This window comes from Gymnogyps californianus, chromosome 8 (assembly GCF_018139145.2).
Source record: "Gymnogyps californianus isolate 813 chromosome 8, ASM1813914v2, whole genome shotgun sequence".
NCBI classification, from domain to species: domain Eukaryota; kingdom Metazoa; phylum Chordata; class Aves; order Accipitriformes; family Cathartidae; genus Gymnogyps; species Gymnogyps californianus.
The window spans coordinates 11,019,759-11,041,151 of NC_059478.1; the positions used below are offsets into that span (position 1 = coordinate 11,019,759).

A 21,393-nucleotide genomic window follows, 5' to 3' on the forward strand; every position below is an offset into this window, starting at 1 on the left:
ACAGCTCTGGGTGCCAGAGGGCAGTAAAACGAATGGAGAAACCCACCGGCAAGCGCCGGGGGACACTGCCTGATGAGAACTGCAACCTCTTGGCTACCTCGGGAGCTGCTGGGATTCCTGTCTTCTGAGGAGCCAAGACTTGGGAAACGTATTCGGATTTCCACTTCAGTCTCTAACACCAGCACTGTCTGATAAATCAGAAACTTCCTTCTTATTGCTACGTTTTACATCAGAACTGGAGGGTTCTCCACTTTTGGCAAAGTACGGAGGTTTCTGCTCTTCTTCATCCTCCCACGTATGTTTGCTGCTGCAAATTAAAGCTTTAATGGAAGGGAAACACCTTTGATGGTATTTTCATTCCCAGCTGCTGATTTCAAATCCTACTATTCAACATGCAGCTGCTGCACTCACATTTGCCACTGGCCCGCTCACAAGGAGCTGGTGACTGAAGCCAGCATTCCTCCTTCACCCCGGGCCAGATGTTAAACCAACAGTGGAACATACATTTCAATTGTGTTGCAAAATTCAACTTGTCAATCAACTCAACCTAATTTAGATCTAATTTAGACCTAATTTTCATCTAATTCAAATCTAATTGAGATTTTAGATAAAAATGTGGTCATTTGACTCCTCTTATTGGACAAGCACATATTTGCTCCTAAGAACATCTGAGGAGGGTTCGGTAGCTATTATTTATCAAAAAGTATGTATTTTGCACAAGGAATCTTCCTCCACCTACTATGGGGAGCAAGAACTTTTGGAGGCAGACATGAAACAAGAGATAAGATGCTATGTTTATAAAAATATGAGAGCCAATAAATACAGTTACTTAGAACAGAGACCTTTTATCCCCATCTACTTTGTGTGTATTTAAATCACAAACACATCTGTGTAATGACCAGATACAGGAGGAGTTTGAATATCTCAGTGCCTATACTGTAAGAGATCTCTTCCTTTTTTCCCAATTTAGTATCACGAAAAAGAAAGTAATTATATATCAACAGTGATCTCTGAAAAATTCAAGGAGCAGCAAGCATGGTAACAGATATCAAATACTCAATGTTAAGTAATTCATAAATTACTCGCTAAAAACCACTGGAAGTTGTGCAGAATCCAAAAAATACCTTAAAAGAGCTTGCAAATATAAGGCCATATGTCCACAAACATTTCAAGCATTAATTTCTCTGCAAACGAGCAATCCTACTGCACTCCCACTACCAGCTACTTGTTGGTGATCCTGTGCCATCGTCTCTCTCCTGCTGGTGCAAACTCTTCCATGGCTACACACTGAACCAGATGAGGGAACTGACCAAGATCAAACCAACTGTCTGGATTTTTTCAGGTCAGCGTCAACTAGATCAGTTCCCCAAAACCATTGGGTCTGTGCCAGAAAAAAGGAAGAAAAACCAGGGAATGGGGAGTTGTGGTGAGAAGAAAGCAGGACTGCTTCACCCAGCAGCGATCCAGCCTTAACCATTTTCTAGACCTCATGAAATACAAGCTGGTCACTAGCTGCCTCTAGTTCCGGTTCTTATCGCCTGTTTCTTGTTCTGAACTTCCCAAGTCTTGCTGTACCATTTATAGTTGCTTCTATTGCAAAACTCAAGAGCTATTGCCTGCAACTAGGTGAGTGGACCGTTCTGCAGTAAGACAGGCTGACGGAGCATTGCCAAGGAGGAGCAGACTTGGCAAACTCGCCTCTTTGTAGCAACGAAACCAGGCAGATTATTTTGGCAGCTGTGAAGTACAGTTACATGAGAAACATTTAGTATATTAAATCCTTCAGCAATACAGTAACAAAATCACGGGGTTTTCTGATACTTTGTACAATGTTTAATGTATAAACTTCCAAATCAGAAAGTAATGTAATTTCTTTCTTTCACTGTTCTTAGTCAAAGTATAACTGCCAGGCTTCAAAAAAGGAAGCAGACCACAATAGCAAAACGTCCAAGTGTAATTTTGAAAGGTCACAGTCAGGAGCAAAGTACAATCTCAGAATTAAGCAAAACTTGGTTCTAGGTAACTTGGGATTTAGGGTCAAAAAATGGGTAAAATTCACACCTCAGCGAGGTGCCAACGGAGCTGAACAGCATTTCACGGGAGCACCCTTTACCTACTGGCAACAAGATCAACAGCTCCAATAACTTCTTTTGGTGCCCTGATATGCTAACAGATGTAAAACCTGCAACTATAATTTAGTGTCCTGCTCAGTTTGCTATCTTCACCTCAATTATTAGGGCACTCTCATACTACTTTGGTCTCACTTGAAATAATAAAAACAACTCTGAAGTAAATTCCAGTTCACTGAACTACAGGTATAACAACATTTCTTTTCATATCATGAAAGGATATTTATATCATGAGAGGATAATTAAATTCATGTGATCTGAACAGGCAGAATAATGCTCTTGATACTCCTTCATGAAAACAAAAAAGAGCCAACATTTAAAAAAATATTCCTAACTCAATTGAAGAAAAACATTCAGTGTTACATTCAGCAAAAATTACACGCCTTCAAGACTTGTTCAACTGCTTTGAGCTGGGTTTTGCAGTTGTTATTACTGGCCTTTAACTGGTTATTTTAGTAGGTACTTGCCATACATTTATTAAGTAAGAAAATCTGATGTGACTTGTGCTTCAAAAAGAAAGGTTGCTATACTCTTGCTTGCCTTCACTCTCTGAAACCAAACCCGAACACCTATAAAAGCCTTGGGATTTTATGATAATTATCCGAGTCAGGGATTGGGCTTTTTTCAAAAGATTATGTTTGTTTCTGCTTTTGGAGCTAGGCTCAGGCAGCATCTGACACATCTTTGTGGCAACTTCTCACAAGTGCTGCAAAGGAAGAAACAAAAGGGTACTGATTTAGAAATAAAAAGAGAAAGTATAATCCGATTCTGCAACTTTACGCACTTTATCTTCAGATTTACAAAGACTGAATTTTCTTTTCCCTGAGGATTACTTTCCAGATACCCCATCTGATCTAGCAATGTTAGGTCAATTTTATGCTGATTTTATGGGTGAGAGGATGAGATCACTCAGAAATAGCTGTTGCTATAGCCAGTTGAGGAACTACTAAGTTTCTCTTCGTTTTCTTTTTCTAAAAGACTTTTTGGGACAAACACTTTGCACCAATTCTAAGTAAATGTAGTAGTAAGAGGAAATTGTTAGGTGCACACGTAAATAGTTTGTGCATTGCATGTGTAAATGCATATGTAGTTGCACGTGTAAACAGATATATGCACATAGAAGCATCACTTCTTCCTATGCCTACTGCATCCAGGGCAGACATTTCTTACAAAAGTACACCTTAGCACGTGCCAGTAACACTTTAAAATCCCTTTGCTGAATATCCTACAGCATTGGAAAGTATGTCTGCCAGGTGTGAATCTCACACCGCTGCAAGGCTGCAGCTCACGCACACATTGCTAGACATAACTTGTGACATTTGACTTATTTGGCTACTTTTGCATCATTTGTGATCATGTAAGTCTGTCTCTATGTATTTTAAAAGAAAGCTTTTTATAACAAAATTCAGAAAGAACCAGTTAAGCCCCTGAGGACCACAATTAGAAGCAGATGCAACTCTTGGTACAAGTCAGAAGAGAGATAAGCATAGTAAGGTTTGTTGAGGGACCAAAACTTCAGAGTACAGTATACTTGATACAAAGAGAAAAGGGAGTCACATGCAATGGTTAAAACCAAAAGTATTCAAAATGTTGCAATCTAGAACTGCTCCACAAGAAAAATGCAGGCAAGTATGATACATATTAAGAGAAGAGGAAAACACATGCATATCCTCAAGGTAAGTAATTCCTCTCCAAAAATCTATTCCCATAGAGGTAACTTCGTAAAGCATGTAATCCATATTTTTAGGAAAACCACTTCTAACACATTTTAACTTCTGTAACAAATCTAAGAAAATATGAAAGTACTATTTGTCATGACAGAGTAGATTAGAGAAGTAGTGCATTCGAAACTATGAAAAAATAAAAAGAGAAAACTTTGCGAGTGGTAACTTTCCCAAAAATTCAGTAGTTAAATATACTCTAAAAACACTCTTCAGAATCATTAAGCATGCAGATTATAAACGTCACCCAAAAATACAACAGGATAAGCTAATTAGCACATATACAATTTGGTAATGGAACAGAAATTACAAATACATGCTGAGAAACATCATCTCAGGTAATTCTCTTGATAGCAACAAAGAATCATTTCAGACAGGAAAACACAGCAAAGGTAAAATGAAACAGATTAATTAAGTAGTCCAATATTCTGCCTGGAGAGGAGGAATCTTCATCCCTGTGGGTTTTAGGGAGCAAGACAGACAAAAAGACCACCAAGCAGAGCTGGTCATGCCTTGGGACAGAGGAATGGACTAGATGACTGCTCAGTATCCCTCCAGCTATATTTTCTCTGATGCTGTAAAGATACTCATTGGAAAAAAGCTGTCAGTGCAGAGGGGAAAGAAAAGACTGAAGCCAGGAGTTATGGGGGTGGGGAAGAAACGCAGCAAGGAAAGGGAAGGCAGCAAAGCAAAGCTTGTTGTGGACAGTTCTTCTTGTCTGGGAAAAAAAAAAAAAGTAGTTCCAGATTGTTTTTCTTATGTGAACATGAGAATGCAATTAATAAAGCTGAAATGGTATATCATTAACTCAGGGAATAGCTTTATAAACACACATTTAAGCAATAAGCAGAATTGATTTTGTTAGAATAAGTAGTTTTCAGCAATAAAAAATTAGTTCTCTAAACCAAGTTTATAATATTGCTATTGTTCAAAGGCAAAAATCTGCTACATACTTAAAATAATTTGACAGAAACTTGCAACAGTAATTATAATGATGCTTTTGTATCAATATAGTATTTTATTACTACAATAGTGATTCAGAAACAGAGATGAACCATAACATGCAACTCAAGCGTTTTCACAGATGAAATCATCTGATGAAAAAACCAGCACTCACATAAAAAGATTACTTCTTGGGAAAAAAAAAAAAAAAAAAAGACTTCTGTATATCATATTAAAATCCACTTGTTAACAGTTTCATACATGAAGTGCCAGAGGTGCAGTAGGAACGGGAGGCACTGCTGTCAGGAAGATCTGAGTACAACAGTGGTCTTCAGCTCCCAGGTTTGGGGGATCAAAGTGGAGCACCCGCCAGCAGCTGGAGGAAGAGCAAGATGCCGTGGAAAAGGGGGGAAGAAGGAACTTACAGTATTTTCCAAGCATCAGTAATCAAAAGAAAGAACAAGGACAAAATACATTGAAGCAATTTCATTTAAAAAGTGAAACTAAGGAACACTCACTAACTTCTCTGGCACTTAAAACCTGTCAGATTAAAGACAATATGCAAATGAGGGTGCCACTATAGAAAATACTTGAAAGTACACTTTTAGGCAAATCATGTAGTCCACGTATTTTTTTTGCTTATCAAAGGAATACTGAAAGAAACTTCTACAGGACCATTAAGTCTGTTCTTACTCTAACTATTCCACAGAAAGCTTATTGCAGAATGCAACCACACTCTTAGTCTTTTCATAAAAGCAAAAGAAAACGTATTTACAAAATTATATCAAATCTTAACAATCCAGCACCTTCAAGTTCTTTACTCACACTTTACCCACTAATGTGCCTTCCTAAATTGCCACCACAGTTTCAAACAGTTGCTACTTCAGCAAATAGCAAATGAGCACAAGGCAAAAAAAACGCTGCACCAAAACAGGTATGTTCCCCTAGAAAGCCGACTACTTCCAGCCAAAGACCAGTAATACTGAGTGCTTCACCACTGGCAATTTTAACAGTTAAATACTGACACTTTACAACCATGTGAGTTTCAGAAAAATGTTAACAAGTTTCAGGAATTACATTTGCCAGCTCTTCCTGCTATATATTAATACACTGAGATTTTTCTGAGTCTCTAGGTGTTTACACAGTAACCTCAGCAGCACATTTGAGCAAGGTGCTGAACCTGGACTCACCTTTCCAAAATAAGCCACAATGTGTCCACAACGCAGGAGCCCAGTGTCTCCTGTCCCCTTTCCCTTCCTCACACCAGTGGCCTCTGCCTTGTCTTCAACTGATTGCAAAGCTTATACCCCATTTTGAAAAATTATTTAGGCAGTGAAGGTACTTGACTCTCACTGGCATCAAAGGAGACATTTGGAACGTGTGACTTTCAACATTTTTCCTTTTAACTTTTCTCACTGTCGTGGTTTCAGCTGGGATAGAGTTAATTTTCTTCCTGGTAGCTAGTATAGTGCTGTGTTTTGGATTTAGTATGAGAATAACGTTGATAACACACTGATGTTTTTAGGTGTTGCTAAGTAGTGTTTATACTGAGTCAAGGATTTTTCAGCTTCTCATGCCCAGCCAGCGAGAAGGCTGGAGGGGCACAAGAAGCTGGGAGGGGACACAGACGGGGCAGCTGACCCAAACTGGCCAAAGGGATATTCCATACCATATGACAACATGCCTAGTACATAAACTGGGGGGAGCTGGTCAAGGGGGGCGGATCGCTGCTCGGGAACTAACTGGGCATCGGTTAGCGAGTGGTGAGCAATTGCATTGTGCATCACTTGTTTTGTATATTCTAATTCTTTTAGTAGTATTATTGTTATTTTATTATTATCATCATTATTTTCCTTCCTTTTCTGTCCTATTAAACTGTCTTTATCTCAACCCACAAGGTTTGTTTTTTTCCGATTCTCTCCCCCATCCCACTGGGTGGGGGGAGTGGGTGAGCGGCTGCGTGGTGCTTAGTTGCCGGCGGGGGTTAAACCACGACACTCATAAGAGTAAAGTGTGAACTAAATGACAACAGTGTCAACAAACACACACTAAATACTGCCCTTTAAGAAAGGGAAAATGGAAAATAACATTTTAGTAGCCTGCCTCAGTTACAGTCACAGTAGCTGTCGCCTGTAAGTCTTCATGGTTGCACATCTGCAAATCAGAAATGTGATTTTTATATCAGTGACTTTTCAGTCAGGTTCAGAAAAATAATTACAAAGACTGATTCCTCACAGGTGAGATGAAAATGTCTTCCTCCCCTGAGGAAGCTTTCCCTAAGGAAACAGCTTTTAACTGTAGCTGAACATAAGCTGGGCAGGCTTTCAAGTAAGCTGAAAACAGTATCACAGTTTAAAATAATTTCTGTAGGACTTATGCTTGAAAAATGCCCCAAATTACAAGTAACCTAAATTACTCATGGACTTAATCAAATGGTTCAGAATTTAATTGCATCTTTTCACAGACATGTAACTTACTAAATGGTTTCAAGATACCAGTGCTCACACCATGTTTGTGGAAACTCAGAATTTTGTTTCTAATACATGGGAAAACAAAGATACAATCCACAACTGTAAGAGTCACTCAGTCTTTAAACAAAAACGACACACACCACATTCTTCTCTGCTCCACACAAACACAACTCGCATTTGAAGTCAGTGGGTCCAGCTCAGTTGGCTACTTGCAGCATTGCATCATGGCAACTCCACAGCTTTTACACGCAGGTCATTACTACCCCATCAAAGCATTAACAGCTCACAATCTGTATTGAAATGTGTGAATCTGACACGTGTACATTGTGCACTGTAAAGCCACGTAACAGATTTACTGACTGTAAAGTTTACCACAGAATTATTTTCAAGTACTTCTACTTTTAACTTACGTGATAACAGTTCCTCAAAGTATTCGGAAAAAACAAGGATGTGAAAACAGCACGCAAATATTGAACTCCAGCTAACCATGTGCAAGGCTCAGCCTACCACGTTGTAGAGATGCGGGGCTTTGTCTGATGGCACTACCGGTTTTGGATCTGATGGTTCCTCTGATCTTTCCGATTTCCCTGTCTGTAACACACTCAAACTAGGAAATAAGTACTTTTTCCCTTTTATGAGCAAGTAGATGGTTAAAACTTCTAGCCACAATTTGCCATCTCCTTCAGAGCGGCAAGTCAATCCCTTTTTGCCCAAGAATTTGTTACCACTGAAGGACAGAGCAGTAAGTCATTTCAGCTAACTAGCGATAGAAAGAAAGGGTCCTTTTGGCTGCAATGCTATTAGCCATGCTTCAGGATAAAACCTTAATCAGGGTGAGAGTTCATTGCACAGATAGTGCAAAGATAAAATGAGTATGTTCAGCCTTCATTTGGTCTCTTCGCAAGATAAGCAGGAGTTTCTTTACCTGCTAAGTCTTTAGAATGAGCTCGTAAAGTCTGGCAACAACTGTATGCCTTTTGGAGCCGCAGTGTTATTTTTAATTTTCCTATTTTTAACTTGTAATCGTGACTGAATTACAGCTCATGAAAATGAGGATCTAAGAACCAAGGTAGCAAAAGAACAAGCAAGTGAGCACCATATATCATTGATAATAATTAGATTATGATTTAAATCATTGCTAATGTTTGAGGAAGGTTTACAAAACAAAATACTTCTGGTTCTGCTGTCACTGGGTCTCCTGTTCAAAGAAGTTTAAACCAGACAGGCTGTGCAGTGATCTAATGAAACGAACAATAACTGAAAACAGTAAGACTAAGCTCATTCACCTTTGCAACCAAATACAAGTTTTACATCCCGCCCTGTAAGGATGAAAAACTAACTCACTACACCCCCTTGCAAACAGACACATTGTGCAGTTTTGTTTGTTTTAAATGAAGGTACGGGTTCTTAAAAAATATTGTGGGCTACATGACATTCTCCTGTATTCGTGCTGCAAGACTGATTTTGAGAAAGATCTAGAAAAGTTCAAGTTAATTATTACCAAGTAATATGTACTAAGTAAATTAGGAAGAAGCAAACCTCCTGCACAGCCAAGCATGCCGGAGACGGCCCATCACTTGGCTCTCCCACACCAGTAATATCTGACCAGAGAAAGAGAAAAACATTTTATCTCACCGGATAAAACATCATATTCACTTTCTGGAACCCACACAGACTGCATATAGAAAAATCAAAAAGCTTTTGGCACATGACAAAGACTACGTCTCAGTACCTTATGGATGCCTGAGTTACTGCTTCCTAATTCATCTCAGTATCTTATGGATGCCCGAGTTACTGCTTCTTAATTCCCTTCAAGAAATACAAATTTGGTATCAACTTGGACATGAAATCAGGGATATATGTGATCCTGTAAAGCAAACTGCCTGGTTGCAGGAAACATAGAATAACATTCAAGCCATTTTTGACAGACATTTTTCAAAAAGAATACAAAAAGAAATCTTACATTACAGTTTATATGCCTAAAAAATAAATTAAATAAGTAAAAAATTTAACCAAAAACTTCATGCTTCTGTAAGTTTTTTTCAAAGCAGAAGTTAGTCCAGTTCTCTTGCTTCTTCAAGAAAAAAATCAATGTTGCAGGGGAACTCGCTCTTGACCAGAGAAGATATGATTATTTACATCACCTCTTGCCTGAACAGCGCAGCAGCATTCCTTCTGCTTTCCACTGGTGAGGACGACATCCTGGTCACAGCCCAACTGTTTAATATCTGAGGGCAGGACTTCCCTGTAAATTATGCCCTTTGCCTTAAATGCCAACTAGCGCAAGCAGTAAAATGTGATGATTCAATAACTAACAGGTTTTTTAGGCCAGAGCAATACTGGAATACATAATACATTTGAATAATGGAATAGATAAGATTATCATGGAATACATAATATCATTACCCAAATTATCAAGGTAAGTGCAGTATACAGATAGACTAGATATAAACCATTCTATGATATATATTTAGTACATCAGTAGACAAATGCCGCTTTCAAACATCCTCCACTAATATTGTTCCTGGCCAAATGCTTTAGACAAACTGCTCCCAAACAGGGAAAACACCCCAAAACTTAAGCGTATAAAATTTATCATGTGGAAAGCACAAAGGTAGAAAAATATTCTGTTGTCTTCTGTGTTTCCTTCCCTCCATAATTGCTTCCTACCCTGCTCGCTATCTAAGTGTCTTCTCTATTTGGCAGACACATGGAAGATGAACGTTTTCTTTGAGCCACTAGACAAAACCCCAGGCTGTTGTTGGCTTTGGACACAGCACACACAGCAGTGACCAGCCCGTAGGATGGGGCTGTCTCCCCCCCAAGCACACCTCCTCCTTTCCCATGAGACTATTGCAAGCAAAGCTGAAACTGGAGTTGGCAACATGGCAATTCTTCAGGCATCGCAGACTGGCCTGTGTTTCGTTTCCTCTTCCCAGAGGCCCTGCCTTCCCCAAGCACAGGGGAGAAGGAAGGTAAACTCAAACAACAGCTCTTTGCAGGTGCAGGAACCAAGGGCAGTGATAAGCTTAAAGGTGTGAAAACTACTGCCTTAGATACTGACTTCGTATTCAAGCACTTCTGATTTGTAGCATGAGGGAGACTACCATTCTTGAAACGGGCCACCTCCGATACTTAGGGAGTTTCCAGCAGCAGTGAAAGCACCATCGCCTGTATTACTGAACATCATTCACGATCCAGCATTCATCTTGTATCATGATACAGGCTCCATCAATGTCCTCTGAATGTAAAATACATATAGGAATCATGAGCTTTTCATCTGCCCCGGTGAACACTAATCTAGCATACACCTGTTCTAAGGCAGAAGACCTTCATGAAAATATACACAAGAAAACCCAAACCAAGAGGACTTCTTGTCCAGTCCTCAGCCTGCTTCCTCCCTCTGTCAGCTCGGACCTACCTCTCTGGGCCTTGGTGAGCTCTGCAGAGCCGACCCCACTGACACTGTTGCTGCAACCAAGGACAGCTACAGGGAGAAGGGGTTAGATTCTCTGTTCATTGTTTTATTCTAGATTATTTATGACATTTCAATTAATTCAGATACTACTGTATTGTATATTCACTCCATCTCCATGATTACGCTGTGAAACAAGGCTGGGGATTGTGTAGCGATACTCAAGCCTATGTGTGAAAGAGAATGAACGTAATTGTATGTTACAAAAACATAGTTTCAAATTCTCTATCTTTATCCCGTTTTCATTCTCCCATTACAATTAATGTTGTCTATATCAAATTCAAACCTGTCACGTTTTGCTTACTGGCTGTGGTAGGAAGGGACAGAAGTAGAGCAGCACTGACAACTGGGACCTGGCCTGGCTGTTTCCTACTCCTCAGAACATCTACGGCACCACAACTGAAACACATCTGACTATGAAAGCTTTAATTACATCAGACAACATTTCATAATTTTATATACATACCAATCAGCTATGAATTAAATTAAAATAATCATAAACATTCTCAGTTACACAAAGCTCTAAAACCATAACAACCACATCGACTAGCCATAGCCTACATATGTAGTTTGCTATATGTGTGAACAGTTCACAGATTTAAAATAATTAAAATATCTTCTAAAAATATGTATTTTCTAGCCTATTCTGATACAGTGTTCATTTTTATCTTGGTTGTTCATGATACGTTAAACCAGAATAAAGATGAAGGAGCACTGATCAATAAGCACTAATCTCTTTTTGCCTTTGCTTTCCATCTTATACCAAATCTATTTTAATACCATTGGGGGGAAAAAAATAAACTCATCAGTCACCTGATGGAGTAATTCAAAACTTAACCAAACAGGGCTAATGGGTGAGAATTGAATTGAAAACACCTTGACAAAGAAAGCAATTTCTTTTCTTCGCACTCCTCAGAAGCTGTGGGTGATCACTGTAATCGAACCATCAACAGCGAGGGGCCATCTGTCCCAAGGGCCCTCCATGTGAGCAAGAATCAACAACAAAATTTTTAGAGGCTGGCCCACATGCATTCAGCCTCGATTTGTCTATGGCAGGCAGCATGCAGCTGAAAATCAATGTTTTGACGTTTTTCACATACCATTCCTTAAAAGTCAACACTAAACTTTTGATAAGAACAAAACACGAAAAGCAGGTTAAGAGGTTGCTTACAGAAAGATCAGTGTTACTTCAACAGCTAATAAACCTCTAATCAGCTGAGATTTTCACTCTATCATGAAGCACTCATGTTTTAGTATCCAATAGCCATGTTCAGGGGGAAAAAAAAAAAAAAAAGAGTACAGAAAACAACCTTTACACTAGCATTTATTTTACGAGTCCCCTCTAGTATTAGTCTGTGCAGCTAATGAAGATATTCCAGTCACTTACCAAACCACCTACACAGAATCCCCAGACCTTGGGGTTTTTTTCACAGAAAACAAAGAAAACACTAAGAAAGGGTCTCCCAGACATTTCCGAGCCAGTGATCGCACACAATGCACACTGAGAGCGAGGGGCTCAGGCTGACCCAGCAGAGGCACCGTGGCTTTGGTACCTGATGCCCTGGGGAACAGAGACCTCTCTGATCCCCACCAAAGACCTCCCAGTACAGGAGCACAGGCTCCCCGGCACATCCCTCCCAGGCGTGCTCCCGAACTAGGCACTTTTCACTCACTAAGCCTTTCAAAAGAGAACACCACACACGGCAGAAGGCTAATGCAATTTACTTCTTTGGTGTTATCTTACTGAAAAATACATTGATCTTTCAGTAAAACAAACTCTGACATAGCTGCACCTCTGTCCACTTTCCTCTCCAACTGCTTCAAAACTCTGAAGAGTCGCAAAGTAGAGGGAACCAAGAAAAAATTTTATATTCTTTTTTATTCAGCTTCATTAACAGTATTTGTCCCTCTTTGCTTCAGCAGAGCTAGAACATGGGCCCAGCCAGCAGCACAACGCGCTGGGAATTAGAAGACGCACACTCTGATTTTCAGTCCTGCCAGTTACCTGCTGCATGACCTCAAGTAAGTCATTTCAGGTTCCCAAATATCAAGAGATCCTGGAAAAATGAATTCTTTTTGATTCAGAAGAACATTTACAGGCATAAAAAAAAAGGACATTTCCACGCAAGCCTCGGTTTAGTAATTTTAAAGCACAGGCCACACATATACATAAGACAAGTAAAAGCAAGTCAAAGGGTTTTCTCACAGGTGTTTACAGTTACTCAGGTCAAAATTCCCAATTATGTGCTAGAGCGGCGTCAGCAAAACAGGGGATGTAAACCACATCCCAATATACATAAAGGGGCTGTAACCAGAATGGTATTGTGTCTTGCTGCCCTGGAGGCAGGAGATCTGGGTTCCAGTCTCTAGTAGTTACTAATCCCAAAGCACATTCGATAACTAGGAAACTCTCCAAGACATTTCTTGATATCATGTACTTCAGCAATAAAACAGAAGAGTTACGTTTCTCTACTGATTTCTAAAGTACCGTTTATTCAGAATAGCAAAGTCGGAGGGTGATGTAGATGCATGATTTCAATTTACATGCCATTACAAAGTAACAGTGATGTGGTTAGAGTGCAAAACTATTCTATCTTACGAAACCTCAATGCCTGATGCCTGCTTCATCCAGTGGAATCTCAAATTAATCGAGCACAAAATAGTGAAAATTAATTTAACAGTGTGATAATAGCAGACAATATATTTCACTCCAATAGAAAAAGCTAAAGTTCAAAACAACACACTGCACTCGCATGGCCCATGTGGGGTCAGAACTCAACACATCCTTTGTAAATTGAGCCTTTCCAGAAGGCAAGGTCAGAAGCCGCCTTCTCCCATTTCAGCAGTCTGCATTCAAACTAGCTGTCCTAAGAGTACAAGAACGTATGTCAGAAGCAGTTACTTCAATGAAGGCACCCTGCAAGGTACACAGCTACGCTGCTGGGTGGGAGCCCAACCCAGGCCCGGCTGCCTTGCTGATTGGAAAGCTGGGGTACACCAGCCAGGCTGCAGGCTCCAGCTGGTCGGTCGTCTGGTCAGAGAGGCAAAGCAGCGGCCCAGAGAGTGGTTACTGCCACTCAAAGTAGAAAGAAAACAGGCCTGCACACACTCAGAAGAGCAATGGGGTGTTTGGGGACGGGCAGATAAGGACTACAGGAAGGAAGAGAGTATTACAGAAAGATGGGCCATCCATATGTTTGAACTGAGTATTTCTGCCTCTTAAGTAACAAAGGTCTTAATTTTACTTTCCAAAGAGCATTAGAGCAGAAAGAAGTGAGATAAGGACAAGGAAACCATGAGTAGTGCATGTGTATGCACCAGATATACAGCAGACAAAAATATTAGCAAGGGAAAGAGTGATACTGTTATTATTGATGTGAAAGAACAAGGAATGACTTATTAATAAATCAACAACAGCATAAACTAAGGTTATGTCTCATCTAAAAACATCGATTTACCAAATAAATCTGATGCTAATATTTCAGAATGCACCTATAAACCTGCACAACAATAACAGCCGTCAACACACAGAATGCACAGAGCTGAAATATATGACACTGCATGTAATATTACGTATTATATTACATTAATCTGTAAGAAATTTTTCATAAAAAGGCATTTTGTATCTATTTCTCCAACTTCTTCCTTGACGTAGATCATTACGCAAACCTCAGGCTACCTACAAGCCCCACATCACTAATCACTTCTATTCGTTTCATACTCATGCTCTGTCCTCCCACATGTTCTCCGTCTCCATCAGTAAGACAGTACTGCTGCCATGGCTGCTCGTTCACCACAGGAAGGCTTAAAAGGATGATATGAATTATCAGTACGGTTTGATAACAATTTCATAACTACCTGGAGCTTTCCTCTTTACTCTTCCTTTTGTTTCTGAAAACAAAGGGAAATTCACCTCTAGGAGAAACAGTTGAGCTCTATGAATGTATGTGAAACCTAGACAGGCAACAGTGTACAGTTGAAATCAATGTTAAAGGCTAATAATTTCTGATCTAAACACAAATTAAAGTCATGACCAGTTAGGCCCCAAGAAAATAGTACCATTGTCTCATTGGTCATTTATCAGGAAAACAACAAGGCTAAGAATACTAAGAATTAATCACAGGTGCCAACCAATCTTCATAAGACATAAAAAAAACAATTTCCAGAGGAAGTATTAAAATGCTTTCAGACAAGCAAATTCTTGTGCTAAAATACACTATGCTGCAGCAGAAACCAATCATTAACCATGCGCGTGCACTTCTCATCACAAACAGTTCAATATGCAGCTAGATAAAATAGAAGTTGCTTTGCTTTAAGATAACTAATTCTATTTTCATAATCACCCATGCTGATAATTTTGTAATCAATTGGATACGATGTATGTGCAAGTTATGTCTATATAAAATAAGGTATCTCCTTATAGCACCTTTTTAATTAATTGTTTTGATAATTAGCAAGAAAACATAGAGGGTACGAAAACACTGTTGCACCTTTTAAGTAGAAAGACATACTCTCTCTCAAGCAAGCCTCAAGTAACTCCTTTCTTATCCTGAGCCTTCCATCACTCTGAAAAACAAAATCAGTACACTTGCCAGAGCAGGAAAAATCCACTCATTTCTGAAAACTGAAAAGACTAAAAATAGATTCGAAGAATTATGAATGTGCAAATATCACATCTTAATTTTAACAAGTTATCCCAGATGACTTGTTATTGTTTAAATTCTTCATTCCTATCAAGGGGACTAAGCTGCTCTAGACAAAACAGAAAGCCTGTGAACTGGGTCTCTTGTCCACATATGTTGAAAAGCACGTCCAGGACAGAACTGGAGCCTAAAGCCCCATGTGCCCACAGAGGATTTCTTTTCTGTGTAAGTAAATGCCACGGAATAACATTCTGCTTAAAACTGTAAAGTATACGTCCTTTCTTCAGGGAAAGTTCTGTTTAATATCTTTATCAATGATCTGGACGAGGGGATCAAGCACACCCTCAGTAAGTTTGCAGACGACACCAAGCTGGGTGGGAGTGTTGATCTGCTTGAGGGTAGGAAGGCTCTACAGAGGGATCTGGACAGGCTGGATTGATGGGCCGAGGCCAACTGTATGAGGTTCAACAAGGTTAAGTGCCGGGTCCTGCACTTGGGTCGCAACAACCCCATGCAACGCTGCAGGCTTGCAGAAGGGTGGCTGGAAAGCTGCCTGGCAGAAAAGGACCTGGAGGCATTGGTTGACAGGCGGCTGAATAGGAGCCAGCAGTGTGCCCAGGTGGCCAAGAAGGCCAACAGCACCCTGGCTTGTGTCAGAAATAGTGTGGCCAGCAGGACTAGGGAAGCGATCATCCCCCTGTACTCAGCACTGGTGAGGCCGCACCTCAAATACTGTGTTCAGTTTTGGGCCCCTCGCTACGAGAAAGACATTGAGGTGCTGGAGCGTGTCCAGAGAAGGACAACGAAGCTGGTGAAGGGTCTAGAGCACAAGTCTGATGAGGAGCGGCTGAGGGAACTGGGGTTGTTTAGCCTGCAGAAAAGGAGGCTGAGGGGAGACCTTATCGCTCTCTACAACTACCTGAAAGGAGGTTGTAGCGAGGTGGGTGTCGGTCTCTTGTCCCAAGTAACAAGTGACAGGACAAGAGGAAATGGCCTCAAGTTGCGCCAGGGAAGGTTTAGACTGGATACTAGGAAAAATTTCTTCACGAAAAGGGTTGTCGAGCATTGGAACAGGCTGCCCAGGGAAGTGGTTGAGTCACCATCCCTGGAGGTATTTGAGAGAGGTGTAGATGTGGCGTTTAAGGACATGGTTTAGTGGTGGACTTGGCAGTGCTAGGTTAACAGTTGGACTCAATGACCTTAAAGGTCCTTTCCAACCTAAACGATTCTACGATTCTATGAAAAGGGACAGTTAAGATTCCAGAAATAAAATCCTGTTCTAGCTGAACTCCACACTCGCTTGGCATTTGCCTTCCCAGAGCCAATATACCACCTTAAGATATTCATGACTTAGAAACTTTATTTTGGACACACAGAGTAATTTTTATCACAAAGTTTTTCTCCTGTTGTAGCAGTTGGGGGGGGGGAGGGGCAGGGGGGAAAAACTTAGCAAGGATATACAAACTACATCCTATCATACAGCAGTAGTTTTAGCCCATTTTTTTCCTGAAATATGGACATATTGCATGAGATGCTGTTCCAGAACACAATGACATCATCAGTCATCTTTCATAAGGTATGGAAGAGGCTTAGATTGCTTTCAAAGATTCCAGAAGAAGTAATTATGGGGAAAAAACTGTATCTCTTATTTTCCAAATTCAGATACAAGATACTGGAAGGTCACCTACTCTAAAATGCATAAACGTTTTCTGGTGCTTTCCCAAGGGCAAAAATGTCAGTTATTTTGCTTGAGAACACCATTTTATCCCATCAAATTTGAAAAGCCTAAAAGATCACAATTCATATTGTAGGCTGCACTGAAAAAGTTACAAAACTAACCCATTAACAGCAAGGCAAATAGAGTATAACGGGTTATTCATTTTACTTTCACGTAATAGCTATAGGAATCACCCGCACAGGTATGTCCAGTAACAGCCACAATCCTAAGTATTTCACTTAAAATTTATTTGTTAAACAACTCTGCGTATTTGACAAGCTCTCCACTAAAACACTGTATTTTGAAATCAGTGAACCCAAAAGAGTTTCTAAGGAATGTCAAGAGAACGAAGAGTCTTTTCTCTCATTTGAAGATGTGTCAGATCATGGAAGTACACTTAGTACCACCTTTCTGAGGAATTTGTCCCTAATATACTTAAAAAGAAGAAAGATAGATGTCTATGAAATTGAGAAACGAAGGATTAAGCTCAGCCAAGGGTCAAAAGAAGCACGAAGTCTGAGGCCGTGCTATTTCCAGCACAAATAAAATCAAGCGTGTACCAAAATATATTTCCCAGAGTGCTGAGAAGCCCTGCCACTGGCTGGTTGAGGAATGCTGGTGGTTACTGAACACTTCTCTTAATGCAAGGGGCCTAAAGCTGTCCAGGTCATAAGCAAATGTTTGAAGATGTGACATGTGAAGAGGGTCAACAACAAAGCCTAGCTTTAATCCCTTCATGTGAAGCAGGAAGAGGAATTTACCTCATCTATAAAACACATCTATGTCCAGTGAAGTATAAAACTTCCAGAGGTGCACAAGCAAGGCATTATGTCGTCTTTGCTTTTTTGCATGCTGGGAGAGACCGGGAGGGAGGAGAGCAGTACTTCTCATGGGCTTGATGTAGTGAAGCACAAGGAATGGTTGTATGCCAGGCAGGGAGCTGAGCTGTAACACACCAAGTACATTAATCACTGTTGGTATCTTCTGCCAGCCCGAGTGAAGAGTAGCGCAACCAATTAGTCCAAACGGGTGGACCTGAGAATATGGGAGGCTTAACTATTAGTTAACATAACTTCCATCATTTCTAATTGGATTGTGACTAAATTCCCAGCACTGATAATACCAAAATGAGATCAGAGGGGAAAGCCTCCATATTCCCTTTGCACAAAGGTTGGAAACAGCTCTCCCCTGCTGTTGTACAATGGCACTGACCACCCAAAGATCCGCGGCTTTAACTAAAAGAGACCCATCTCACTGCCTGTTGAACATGTGTGAGGAGGTTATTACTATGATGCTTCTTTATGAACTCCAAAAACCAGCCCAGAAACAGTGCAAACAATTAAAAGGCCAAATGCTAGATAATGTTAATCTATGCAAAGATTAGAATTAAAAAATTTAATAAAAAAAGGACCTGATCTGGGCTGGGGAGGAGGAGAGCAGAGTAACTGTGCTTTTAAGGGTTGCTGAAAGATTAGATTTTCATTTGGGGATCTCTTTATCAAGCATTTGAGAAGAGAGCGCTATGCAAGCTCCAAACTCTGTAGCAATGCACAGCTAAGCCAGAGCACATCTTCAGACTCCCATCAGAACTCCTGTAACCATTCCTGACACTCATTTGCTTGACCCGTTTTTGATAAACAAAGAATGGAGTACTTGAAGTATTTTTCCCCCTTGTTCATCCCATTCTTCGCTAGTCTCTTGTTTTATGGTCAGAGGTTAAACTGCTGACCTCTCACCTTCAAGGCAAGTTTTTCCCCCCTTCCATAAAAGGTTTTTCACAGTGTGCAGCTTCGGATTAGCCCCTATCCCCTTGAACAAAAGCTATGCCTTTGTACTACTGGTTTGGGCATGGAGTCCGTACATCAGAGGAAGCTGCTCCTACTTACCATTCACAATAACTATATTGTGAGGCCCCTCTAACACCTCGTCTCTCAGTGTCTAGACTTTCACCCAACCAGTCAGCAAAAAGAAAATCCTGTAAAGCACTCAACTGAAAATTAACTATGGTATCCTGTTGTGAACCTGATGAAGACGTTATTTGAACATACGGTAAAACTTTCCATTGTTTAACATAAAGATAAGAGAAAAACTTTTAGAGCCCTAAGCTTTAAATAGTCATAGGGATCAATTCACTCATGGGTCAGTAAATGCATTTTATTAGCAAGCAGCTATTGCTTATGTGTGTCTTTAAAATAATACACAGATTATTAAGTTATACTCAAGCGCCTAGCATTCTGGATATCTACAGAGCCTAACTTTATACTCACTAAGGATACACTAAGGCAAAGCTCAAGACATAGGAAAAGAAGCGTATCTTCCAGAATTAATTGAAAGCATAACATCAGTATTGCCCACTGTCCCAGTTATCTTCAGCAATTAAAATAACAGAAGTATGGCAACAGAAATATTTTACACTTTGCTGTATGGAACAAGACATGTAAGTGCTCAGCATCACTTGTCATCAAAAAAGGAGAACTCTGGGCAAGAAAAGGTATCTATAGAGTGCAAATAAACTATGGGATTTTCTGAGGTGGGGGGGAAATCAACAAAAAAACCCCACTGCAATGACTTGTATTTTGTTTCTTTGTAACATTTGCATTTCTATAGCATAAATAACACAGTGACAAGAAAGTTTACTGAAGTGAACTAACATTAATAAAAATATATTCTTTCATCTTGAGAAAAAAAAAATCCACAGGCAAGCCAGAAAACATAAAACAAACCTAGATCTGAGCAGTATTTTAGTGTGTGAATAAGCATATGATATATTGTGAATCACTGAAAAGAATTTATTATTGCAGACAAATAGATGTTTGCATCTTTGTGGAGTTCTTGTGGCCTCTCCTGCGTGTGTATTTTGGAAAGAATTCCCAGGGCTTTGCTAGGAGAATAAGCCACAGCTGAGGAAATGTATCTCTCACCAATTTCACCAATCTGTTTTGAAAAGAGAGCCAGAGTGTCTCAAAAAGAGAGGCAAACGAATTGCTGTTTGGCATAAGTTGATTGACTGGGGGAACATGTGGGTGTTTGCTTGTTTTGGGGGGTTTTTGTTTGTTTTTTAAAGTGTGTTTCGTGCTGAAACAAGAAAGTGTAAAATCATCCTTGTCATAACAGGAAAAACAAAAAAAATCCACATTTATCCCATAGCAGCTACCCCACAGGGCCTGGTCACGGCAGCAGTATGCAGAAAGCAACAGGACTCAAGAGCCTGGAAACAAACGCAACCGTAACTGCAACGCCCCAGAATGGGAATAACAGCAACCTCAATTCTCTCAACAGGTAGAAAAGGTTGGATTTGCAAAAGAGGCAGAAAACAGGAGATAACCTTCTCTGTCTTCATGGAATATCAGACATCTGGCACACGCCACCGTCTCCCTCTGCCACACAAGACAGTCATGCTTAGGAAGCCTGAGTATTTTAATGTTCCTTGTAATGCCCTTTAGAAAAAAAAAAAATCCCACACAGGATAGCTGCTGTCATAGCTAGATACTGTTAATATCTTTAGCTATAAAAATACTTTAGTCAACCTCTGATGTGTTTTAGGCTCTGTGATCTTTCCCAAGACTTTCCCAAGACTGACTGCTTGCCAAGGAGATGTGTATTGTACACTACAGTCACCAGCAGCAACGCCTGCTGCACTGCAACAAGAGCACAAACACCCTCGGGCTTGTACTGAACTACTTTTACTCGGAGTTATCATACATAAACCCCACCATATTATCACTAATCTCCAGAAGTGATACAAAGAAATAGTAATAAAGAGGCATTTCCTATGATTAAACTGGAAAGGAAAATGGTTGCCTTCTACACCACGGATTGGATATGCCTTCTGCTCCGTGTCCACTGCACTCTGCCTTCTCCGCAGACAAGGTCTTCTCAGTGCAAGATAGCAATGGATGCTCAACTTGATATATCAACATTCAATTTACTTTTAAATAGGTTGGCCAAGTCAGTAACTACAAGAGAGATTTCTCAAATGAGAACTTAAGGGCATTAAATTCAAAACTATAAAACAACCATTTTTCTCTGAAGCTGAGTAGTACTACACAGGAACCTAAGTCAGCTCCCCAAAACAACACAGCCACCACAGAAGAAAAACAACAGAGGATCTAATACTACAATCCTGCATGCTACCAAAGAACTTGCTTATTTATAGATATTCACTGTGAGTGTGATTCAACAAGAGGCACATTTTCACACATATATAGGTCTGTCTGAGAGGATATATGTAAAGTGATTTCAGATAGACAAAACATCTGAGAAGAAATGTAGTCTGAGAAGGAATAAATCCAGAG

At 40.1% G+C, this 21,393-nt stretch overlaps 1 protein-coding gene across 2 annotated transcripts in view; it reads right to left on the reverse strand.

Moving 5' to 3' along the window:
- DENND1B (DENN domain containing 1B) overlaps positions 1-21,393 on the reverse strand; it is a 165,864-nt gene that overhangs the window by 122,392 nt on the left and 22,079 nt on the right. The window lies entirely within an intron of this gene.